The sequence below is a fragment of the Chiloscyllium punctatum genome, chromosome 24, assembly GCF_047496795.1.
Source record: "Chiloscyllium punctatum isolate Juve2018m chromosome 24, sChiPun1.3, whole genome shotgun sequence".
Classification (NCBI taxonomy): domain Eukaryota; kingdom Metazoa; phylum Chordata; class Chondrichthyes; order Orectolobiformes; family Hemiscylliidae; genus Chiloscyllium; species Chiloscyllium punctatum.
Window position 1 is genome coordinate 83,493,611 of NC_092762.1, and position 9,890 is coordinate 83,503,500.

The window sequence follows — 9,890 nt, forward strand, 5'->3', positions numbered from 1 at the left end:
TCTTGCTAAAATTAACCATAAATCATCTCATTTTCCCATTTCAAATTTTTTGGACTCTTGAACATGCCTGATATTAATTTCTTCACCATAGGGCCTCACTTTTGAACTCCCTCCCTAAACTTCGGTGTTCTCCTCCTTTAAGACACGACTTTAAGTATTCTCCTTTGACGGACTTTTCAGTCATTTAATTTCATGTCTCCTCATGGGTGAACGTTTGCTCCTGTGCAGCACCTTGCTAAAGGCGCTATATAAATGAAGACAAGTGAGGAGAAGGAAATCACTTACCAATATGCAAGTAGTCCAAGTCGTGAAGGGGCCATACTGGACCTGGTGTTAGGAAATGAGCCCAGCCAGGTGGTTGAAGCTTCAGTGGGGCATTACTTTGGGAATAGTGATCACAACTCCATAAGTTGTAGGATACTCATGGATAAACATGGGCGTGGTCCTAAAGGATGAGCTAAACTGGGAGAAGGCCAACTATACCAATATTTGGCAGGAGCCGGGGAATATAGATTGGGAGCAGTGGTTTGAATGGAAATCCACATTCGACATGTGAGAGGCTTTTAAAGAGAGGTTTATTAGAGTTTGGGAGAGATATATTCCTGTGCAAATGAGGGATAGAAATGGCAAGATTAGGGAGCCATGGATGAAGGAAAAATTGTGAGACTAGCTAAGAGGAAAAAGGAAGCATACACAAGGTCTAAGCGACTGAAAACAGACAAAGTTTTGGAAGCATATCAGGAATGTAGGACCAATTTGAAACAAGGAATGAAGACTGCTAAAAGGGATCATGAGTTATCCTTAGCGAGCAGGGTTAGGGAAAATCCCAAAACCTTTTATTCATATATAAGGAGCGAGAGGGTAATGAGGGAAAGGGTTGACCCACTCAAGGAAAAAGGAGAAAAGATATGTGTGGAGTCAGAGAAAATAGGTGGGATTCTTAATGAGTACTTTGCATTGGTATTCACCGAGGAGAGGGACATGGCGATGTTGAGGTTAGGGACAGATGTTTGATTATTCTAGGTCAAGTTGGTGTAAGGAGGGAGGAAGTGTTGTGTATTCTAAAAGGCATTAAGGTGGACAAGTCCACAGGGATCTACCCCAGGTTACTGAGGTAAGCAAGAGAGGAAATAGTTGGGATCTTAACAGATATTTTTGCAGCAGCCTTGAAAAAAGGAGAGGTCCCAGAGGATTGGAGAATTGCTAATGTTGTCCCCTGGTTTAAGAAAGGTAGCAGGGATAATCCAGGTAATTACAGACCAGTGAGCCTGACGTCAGTGGAAGGAAAGCTACTGAAGAAGTTACTAAGGGATAGGTTATATACCCAGTTGGAAGAAAATGGGCTTATCAGTGATAGGCAGTAAGGTTTCGTGCAGGGAAGGTCATGCCTTACAAACCTAATAGAATTCTTTGAAGAGGTGACAATGTTGATTGATGAGATAAGGGCTGTAGATGTCACTTACATGGACTTCTGTAAGGTGTTTGATAAGGTTCCCCATGGTAGGCTGATGAAGAAGGTGAAGTCGCGTAGGATCCAGGGTGTTCTAGCTAGATGGATAGAGAACTGGCTGGGCAACAGGAGACAGAGAGTAGTAGTGGAAGGGAGTTTCTCAAAATGGAGACCTGTGACCACTGGTGTCCTACAGGGATCCATGCTGGGATCACTGTTGTTTGTGATAAACATAATGATTTGGAGGAATGTGTAAGTTGCCTCATTAGCAAGTTTGCAGATGACACTAAGATTGGTGGAGTAGCAGCTGGTGAAGGGGACTGTCAGAGAATATAGCAAAATACAGATAGATTGGAGAGTTGGGCAGAGAAATGGCAGAGGTGATACATTTTGGAAGATGCAATTCCAGAGTGAACTATATGGTAAATGGAAAAGTCCTGGGGAGAATTGATATACAGTGAGATCTGGGTGTTCAGGTCCATTGTTCCCAAAAGGTGGCAATGCAGGTCAGTAGAGTGGTCAAGGTGTGCTTTCCTTCATCGGATGGGGTATTGAATACAAGAGTTGGCAGGTTGTGTTACAATTGTATAAGTCTTTGGTTCAGCCACATTTGGAACGCTGCATACAGTTCTGGTCGCCACATTACCAGAAGGATGTGGATGCTTTGGAGAGGGTGCAGAGGAAGTTCACCAGGATGTTGCCTGGTATGGACAGTGTTAGATATGAGTGAATTAGGGTTATTTTCATTGGAAAGAAGGCGGTTGAGGAGGGACCTGATTGAGGCCTACAAAATCATGAGAGGTGTAGGCAGGGTAGATAGCAAGAAGCTTTTTCCCAGAGTGGAGGACTCAATTACTAGGGGTCACGAGTTCAAGGTGAGAGGGGAAAAGTTTAGGGGAGATATATATAGAACATTCTCTAAGCAGAGGATGGTGGGTACCTGGAACACGTTGCCAGTGGAAGTGGTAGAGGTGGGAACGATAGTGTCATTTAAGATGTATCTAGGCAGGTACATGAATGGGCAGGAAGCAGAGGGATACAGATCCTTAGAAAATAGATGGCAGATTTAGATAGAGGATATGGATCAGTGCAGGCTTGGAGGACCTAAGGGCCTGTTCCTGTGCTGTAATTTTCTTTGTTCTTTGTTCTTTGCTCTTGATGGAGAAATTGAAATAAACATCATGGATGCACTTGAGATGGGGAAGCACATTTGTAGAAAATAATATGGGGAGATGGGTGGAGCAATGATAACATCACAGGCTGATGCTTTGTGGACACAAATTCAAATCCCAACACGTTTCATTGGTGGGAATGACTCTGGAACCCAGAGAACATTATGGATGTAGGAAGGCTAGCAGATGCAGGAGAATGGTGCAAGCGAAGGAAAGGTGTGGATTCTGCAGAATCTTTGATATAGGAGGAAATACAGAACCTGTAGGACAGTACCAAGGTAGAAAGGGTTGTGGAACCAGAAGGAAGTTAAAATTTGCATCATGGATTTTCTTGATTGGATAATGGGATTCTAAAACAAAATGGTTTGTACATGCAAATGTACAATTCTGAGATTTTGCTGAGCTGTTCTTTAGAGCTCATTATTAGAATGGCTGAGCATTGCTTCAGATTCCCAGGCTGGGAGATGTGAATCTATTTGTCTATTCTGTCTGTGGGCCTCTAACAGACCTGATGCTGCTCTGGTAAAAAGCGCTGTCCATGCATTTGGTGAACTCCAGATCTACATGACTGACCAGAGCTCACCTCATCAAAGCCTTTGTTTGGAATTGTTTTATTTTTTGATGTTACTTTTAAGTGGCAGTTTTGTGAGCAACAAGAATTGGTTTCCAGTGCACTGAGTTCATTGAGTAGACATGTCCTGTCGCACATGATTCTGTTTGACTTTGCTTGGTATGTGTTGTACCATGTAAGCCTTGGCACAAAGAACGGGTGTCCGTGTGGTTAGTCTGCATCTCAAGCTAAGTTTGCTATTGCCTCTTAGTGTCTCTGATGGCCTTGTGAAGGTTGTACCTGGAGTTCCTGTATATGCAGGGTCACCCAACTTGAATGCCTCAAACCTGAACTTCAGCAGGGAGTGAATCGCCTGGGTCATCCATGGGTTCCAGTTGGGGAACATTATGATTAACTTTTTCACACATAGTCTGCCATCTCACTCATGAAATCTGTGACGGTAGTGGCATATTTGTTTAGGTTGGCTGTTGGATTCTTAAATGTGGACCAATCCACTGACTCTAAGCAGTCCAGTAGAAACCCTTCCTTTGCCTCAACTAACACTGCACTGCTCTCTGTGCTCAATCTTCACATGTCAATGTGCGGTTGGAGACTGGGAGAAGGGGCACAGCACTGTGATCTGATTTTCCGAAAGGAGGATGGGCGATGGAGTGCTGGGTATCTTTGATGATTGTATAGCAATGGTCAGGAATGTTCAGACCTCTGGTTGGGACAGGGGATGTGTTGGTGGTGTTTTGGTAGCACATTCTTGAGTTTGGCCTGGTTGAAGTCACCAGCTACCTCAGGGTATTCTGTCTCCAGGCTGTTTGTCGCATTGTATATTTCATCAAGTGAACATTCGAAAGGTATATGGCTTCCCATGGACACTGGATGGAACCCTTACCTTCCCATGCATTTGAGGAATTTTGAGGAATTCCTTTGAGGAATTTTCAGCTGGAGTCAACGGCTCATCCAGAAAACAGGAGTTGAATAAGTCTATGAAGTGAGGATGTCATTTACCCTGTGTGTCAGTTAAGCCCATTAAATCTCTTTCTCTACAAAGCCCAACAGACAATCAATTATTGAGGAAATGGAGTCGTTTGATTTCATATTTGAAGATTAGGCCATTTCTCTTTCAATGATAACGTCTTAATTTGTTAAACATGAAGGACTTAAAAGTGTTTGACAACTGGGAATCTTCTGTTCAAGATCTAGGTTGTGGAAAGGACATAGGCAGATTTATGACTGGCATTGTCTCATTTCCTTTCTGTAAATTCCGGATTATAGCTGTGCCATTTATCATGCTGCTCCCTTACTGGGTTTTTAACTACATTTACAGATTTGAACCATGATCCCATTACATGTGATTTACTGTGAATTCTCCTGCTTCGTGTCATGATTGACTTCACTTTATTGTGGAAAATCATTCGGTGAGGGGTTTCAATCAGGAGGCGATGTTGGCTGGCTTTGGTTCATGAGATGTGATGATTAGAAGTAAAGTTCAGAGAATGATAGACACGTAAGAAAATTAACCACGGCTTATGGCTGTTCTCTTTCCAGTTCTCTGCATCTCTCCTTCTGAAAACTGTAGTACAGGAGCAGCCAAAGCCATCAGTTACAGTAGAACGTGCCTCATGGCCAAAGCTAGTCCTTTGGCCAGCTGATGGCCATGTGACCTACTCACTGGACAGAGAAGGATCAGCAAACTGGGATCAAGAGCTGAATGTTTGCAGCCACATACCTCCATGTCTCCCTTGGCAGGAACAGACGATGGCAGACAGGGGGGTGGTAGGGGGGTAAGTGGTTGCCAAATGTGCCATGCAAGGCAGCGTGTTTAATTGCAGCCACTGTACCTGGCAATGGCCACTGTGATGTGGGGAGGGGGGGGAGCATTTTCAGGACCAGCAAGGTACAGAAGCAATCAGATTCATTCAGGGCCTAATTAATGGTACCTTTAGGACTTGTTTCTACAGGAAACGTGTTATTAAATTGGAGAGGGTGCAGAAAAGATTTACCAGGATGTCACTGAGACTGGAGGCTTTGAGTTATAAGGTGAGGCTGAATAGGCTGGGGCTGTTTTCCCCAGAGCATAGGAGGCTGAGAGGTAGCCTTAAAGAAGTTTATAAAATCATGAGGGGCATCGATAGGGTAAATAGGGAGTGGGCAGGTCCATAACTGGAGGGTGTAGGTTTAAGATGAGAAGGAAAAGATTCAAAAAGGATCTGAGGGGCAACAGAGGTTGGTGTGTGTATGGAGCAAGCTGCCACAGAAAGTGGTAGAGGTGGGTACAATTACAACATTTAAAAGGCATTTGAATGGGTATATGAATAGGAAGGGTTCAAGAGGAATATGGGCCAAAGGCTGGTAAGTGGGGCTAGTTCAGTTTAGAAAACCTTGTCAGCACGGACAAGATGGGCCAAAGGGTCTGTTACTATCCTGTGTGATTCTGTAACTCTATATAAAAAGATGAGATTAGAATAATTAGCTGGCTGTTTTTGCATGGCACAAACATGATGGGCTGAAGGGCCTTTTTCTGTGTTGTACATCTCTATGACTCTACCAACAACCAGTGTTTTGCCGGTCAATCTCTAGCTTCCCAGCTCAGCAGGAGGGCATTCAGCAAATGGGCACTCAGTGCCAGAGGGCAGCATTTCCAGACTTGCCTGCCCAGGCATTCCTTTATCCTTCCCAATTCCCAAAATGGTGGCCTGGCTGCTTTTCCCATTTCTCGCTTTATCAGAAATTTTTTTAATGGCCAAGAGAGCAGATTCTTGTTGCAACACCTTCTCTGTTCGATGTCCTGTACTGCAGTTGACTGACCACCTGAAGCTTGAAGACCTCCTAAAATCGCTACAGTGTGGAAGCAGGCCATTCAGCCCATCGACTCCACACTGCTCCCTCATCAATACCCAGACCCACTCCCCTACCCTGTAACCCTGCCTTCCCTTTGGCCAATCCACTTAGCCTGGACATTATGGGCAGCTTGGCATGGCCAATCCACCTAACCTGCACACATTTGGACTGTGGGACAAAAACCAAGCACCCAGAGAAAACCCACACAGACATCGGGAGAATGTGCAAACTCCACACAGTTTCCCAAAAATGGAATTGATCCCAGATCCCTGGCGCTGTGATGCAGCAGTGCTAGCCACTATGCCACCCGCTGATTGGACCTTTGATGGGTTCTCCCACTCCGAGAGCATTCAGCAAAGAATCTGCTTTCATGCAAAGACAGGGACCATTATGGTGAAAATCCTTTACTTTAATCAGTATTCCCCACCATCCAGGCAGGGTTCTGACCATTAAATAAACCCCGTTTCTATTTCCTCCCTCCAGAATGCAAGCTCAGTCCCAGAGAGGATCCTCTGACACTCATGAAAAAGCATCTGTGAAATCCGTAAGCCTTTGGTGGATCAATTTGACAATAATTGTTTTTTTATTATTCATTTGCAGGCTTACATTGGAAAAAAATTCAAACTCTGACAACACAGCAATCTGAGTAGAATTCAGAAGTGTCATGACTCAAGTATTTTTAGAAATGAGTAATTTTAAAATGTAAATATTTGTGTAGGCCTCTCTTTTCAGACATGTTGATGGTCTCAGGAATGTACTTGTGATTGAAGAGATACTTTAAGCCATTGCTACCTTCTGTAAAAGGTTGATTAAATACAATAATAGATGCTCCACCCTCCTCTCTGATCTATTACCTTCAACCCCACCTTCATCGAACTATCGCATTCCCAGCTACCTTCCCCCAGCCCCACCCCACTTCCCATTTTTCTCTCAGCCCCCTTGGGCCACAAGCCTCATTCCTGATGAAGGGCTTATGCTTGAAATATCGATTCTCCTGCTCCTCGGATGCTGCCTGACCTGCTGTGCTTTTCCAGCGCCACACTCTTCGACTACAATGATAGATGTACCAATGGGTGACTATTGGATTAGAGTAAAGGAGCCCGATAGGCCTCTGCAACATGTCTTAAAGGGTCAGAAAATGCCAACGTGTAATTGAACTCAAGGGGATTCAAAGCCTGTTCCTGGGTGCTGATCCCATTCTGGGAAGGAATGTTGGTCTGTTTCATCGAGGAACAGAGGGTTGCTTTATAAGAAGGTGCCTCTGGGAGCCCTGTCCAATTAAAAATGGTGGATGGTCTCTCAAGATTGGGCAACATGGTGGCTTAGTGGTCAGCACTATCACAGTATCACAGCGCAAGAGACCCCTGTCTGATTCCAACCTTGGGTGATTACGTGGAGTTTGCACATTCTCCCCGTGTCTGTGTGGGTTTCTTCCAGGTGCTCTGGTTTTCTCCCTCAATCCAAAGGCTTTTACCCATGAGAGGGGAGTCTAAAACTAGAGGGCATAGGTTTAAGGTGAGAGGGGAAAGATACATAAGGGTGCAGAGGGGCAATTTTTTCACACAGAGAATGGTGAGTGTCTCGAGAAGGCTGCCAGAGGTGAATACAATTTTATCATTTAAGAGACATTTAGCCAGGTATATGGATGGGATAGGTATGGAGGGATATGGACCAAACACAGGCAATGGGATTAGTTTAATGTAAAATCTGGGTGGCATGGACAAGTTGGGCTGAAGGGCCAGTTTCCATACTGTAAACCTCTACGATTCTATATGCAGATTGCTAGATTGGCCATGCTAATTTGCCTCGTAGTGTCCAGGAATGTGCAGGTTAGGGTGGATTGGCCATGGTGATTGCAGGATTACAAGGGAGGGGGTCAGGGGCTAGGTCTGGGCATGATGCTTTTCAAAGGGTCGGTGCATATTCGATGCGTATTTCTGCATTGTAGCGCTTCCATGATTACCAGTAGGAGACCTTCTAGCACTGACATTGTGAGAGATGGGAACCGCCAATGGAGGTAGGGAAATCAGAGACTGCTTCTCTCAATGATGTTCCCCACAAAGATTTACAGATCCTTAAAAATCAAGGCGTTCGCATCAGCTTCCAGGAGAAGCTGTTGTGTTGTAGTGAGTGCTGCCCCTGCTCCGAACCAGAAGCCCTGGGTTTGAGTCCAGCTACAGAACCTGAAGCCCCTGAGGAGGATGGTGGGTTGGCCAAACAGTTTGAGAATCACCTTCCATTGGACACCAAAGGCAGGAAGTAAGAGTGGGAGAGATTGCTGATCATTGTGTGTTTGAGAAAGTATGTTGGAGTTAGAATCACTATTGATGCAGGTGAACGAATACACAGCAACTCAGATTCCCTGAGGGGAGTGTAACTCACCAGCAGCACTGCAGTTGTCACAATGTAGGAAACAGGCAACCACTTAGCACACAGCAAGCTCTCTCACACGCCAGTGACATTAAAGGCTGATTGATCATGTTGGTAAGTAAATATTGATCAAACACTGTAGAAACTCACCTCATATGAGCTTCACTGTCTCAAAGTCAAACTTTGTTGGGACCTTGGGATATTTTGTTGCATGAAAGGTTCTATGTAACTGCAGATTGTTGTTCAAGTTTCAGCATAATAATATTGCCTAGTGTGTGTCGGATACAGATAGGAACAGAAAGGAACACAGGAACAGGAGTCCGCCAATAATCCCCTCAAGCCTGTTCCACCATGTAATGATATCATGGCTGACCTGTGGCCTAACTCAATGTAACTGCCTTCGGCTCATAACCACAAAAATGTATCTGCCTCAGATTAAAAACTAACAACTGATCCAGCACCCACTGCCATTTGTGGGAGAAGGTTCCAAACATCTACCAGCCTTTGTGTGTTGAAGAGCTTCCTAACATCTCTCCTGAACAGTCTGGCCTTAAATCTCAGACTATGCCCCTAGTTCTAAAATGTCCAACCAGTGGAAATAGTTTATCTTAATCTATTCATGTGTTTTTTTTCCTGTTAATATCTTGAATGCTTTGATTAGATCACTCCTTAACCTTTTAAATTTGAGTTAAAACCAGGCTTAATTTAACATAGAACATAGAACATTACAGCGCAGAACAGGCCCTTCAGCCCTCTATGTTGCGCCGCCCTGTCATACTAATCTGAAGCCCATCCCACCTACACTATTCGATGTACGTCTATTTCCCTGTCCAATGACGACTTAAATGTACTTAAACTTGGCGAATCTACTACCATTGCAGGCAAAGCATTCCATACCCTTTCTACTCTTTGAATATAATCTCTCCTCATAACATAACACCTGAAGTCCAGCTGACATTCATGTAAACCTACGTTGTCCTCCCTCTGAAGTTAATATGTCCTTCCTAAGGAGTGGTGCCCAGATCTGCTCACAAACCAGGGTTAGTTTTTAGACTAACCAGGGTTTTGTGTAACTGCAGCATAACTTCTGCATCCTTGTACTCCAATCCTCCAGATATAAGGGTTAGCATTCTGTTCGCGTTCTTGATTATTTTCTGCACCAATTCATGATATTTTGAAGACTTACGGAAATGAAGACTTTTTTGACTTTATTTAACTGTATTTAACTGGAAAATCCCTGATCAATCCATATCCAGTCCAAAATGGACAACTTCATATTTGCTTCCTTTGAACTCCATCTGACACAGTTTTGCCCTATCATCAGGTCTATCTATATCCCTTTGTAATACCCATTACAATTTTAGAGATGGGAGTAGGTGATTAAGCCCACCTACCTCACCATTAAATAAGATCTTTGATGATCTGATGGTGATCTTAACTCTCCTATCTGCCTGTACTCAACCCCCATAACCCTGGATTTCCCTACAGATCCAAA

The 9,890-nt window shown here is 44.1% G+C and overlaps 1 protein-coding gene across 1 annotated transcript in view; it reads right to left on the reverse strand.

Annotated features, from left to right (window-relative positions):
• ncanb (neurocan b) overlaps positions 1-9,890 on the reverse strand; it is a 269,869-nt gene that overhangs the window by 118,676 nt on the left and 141,303 nt on the right. The window lies entirely within an intron of this gene.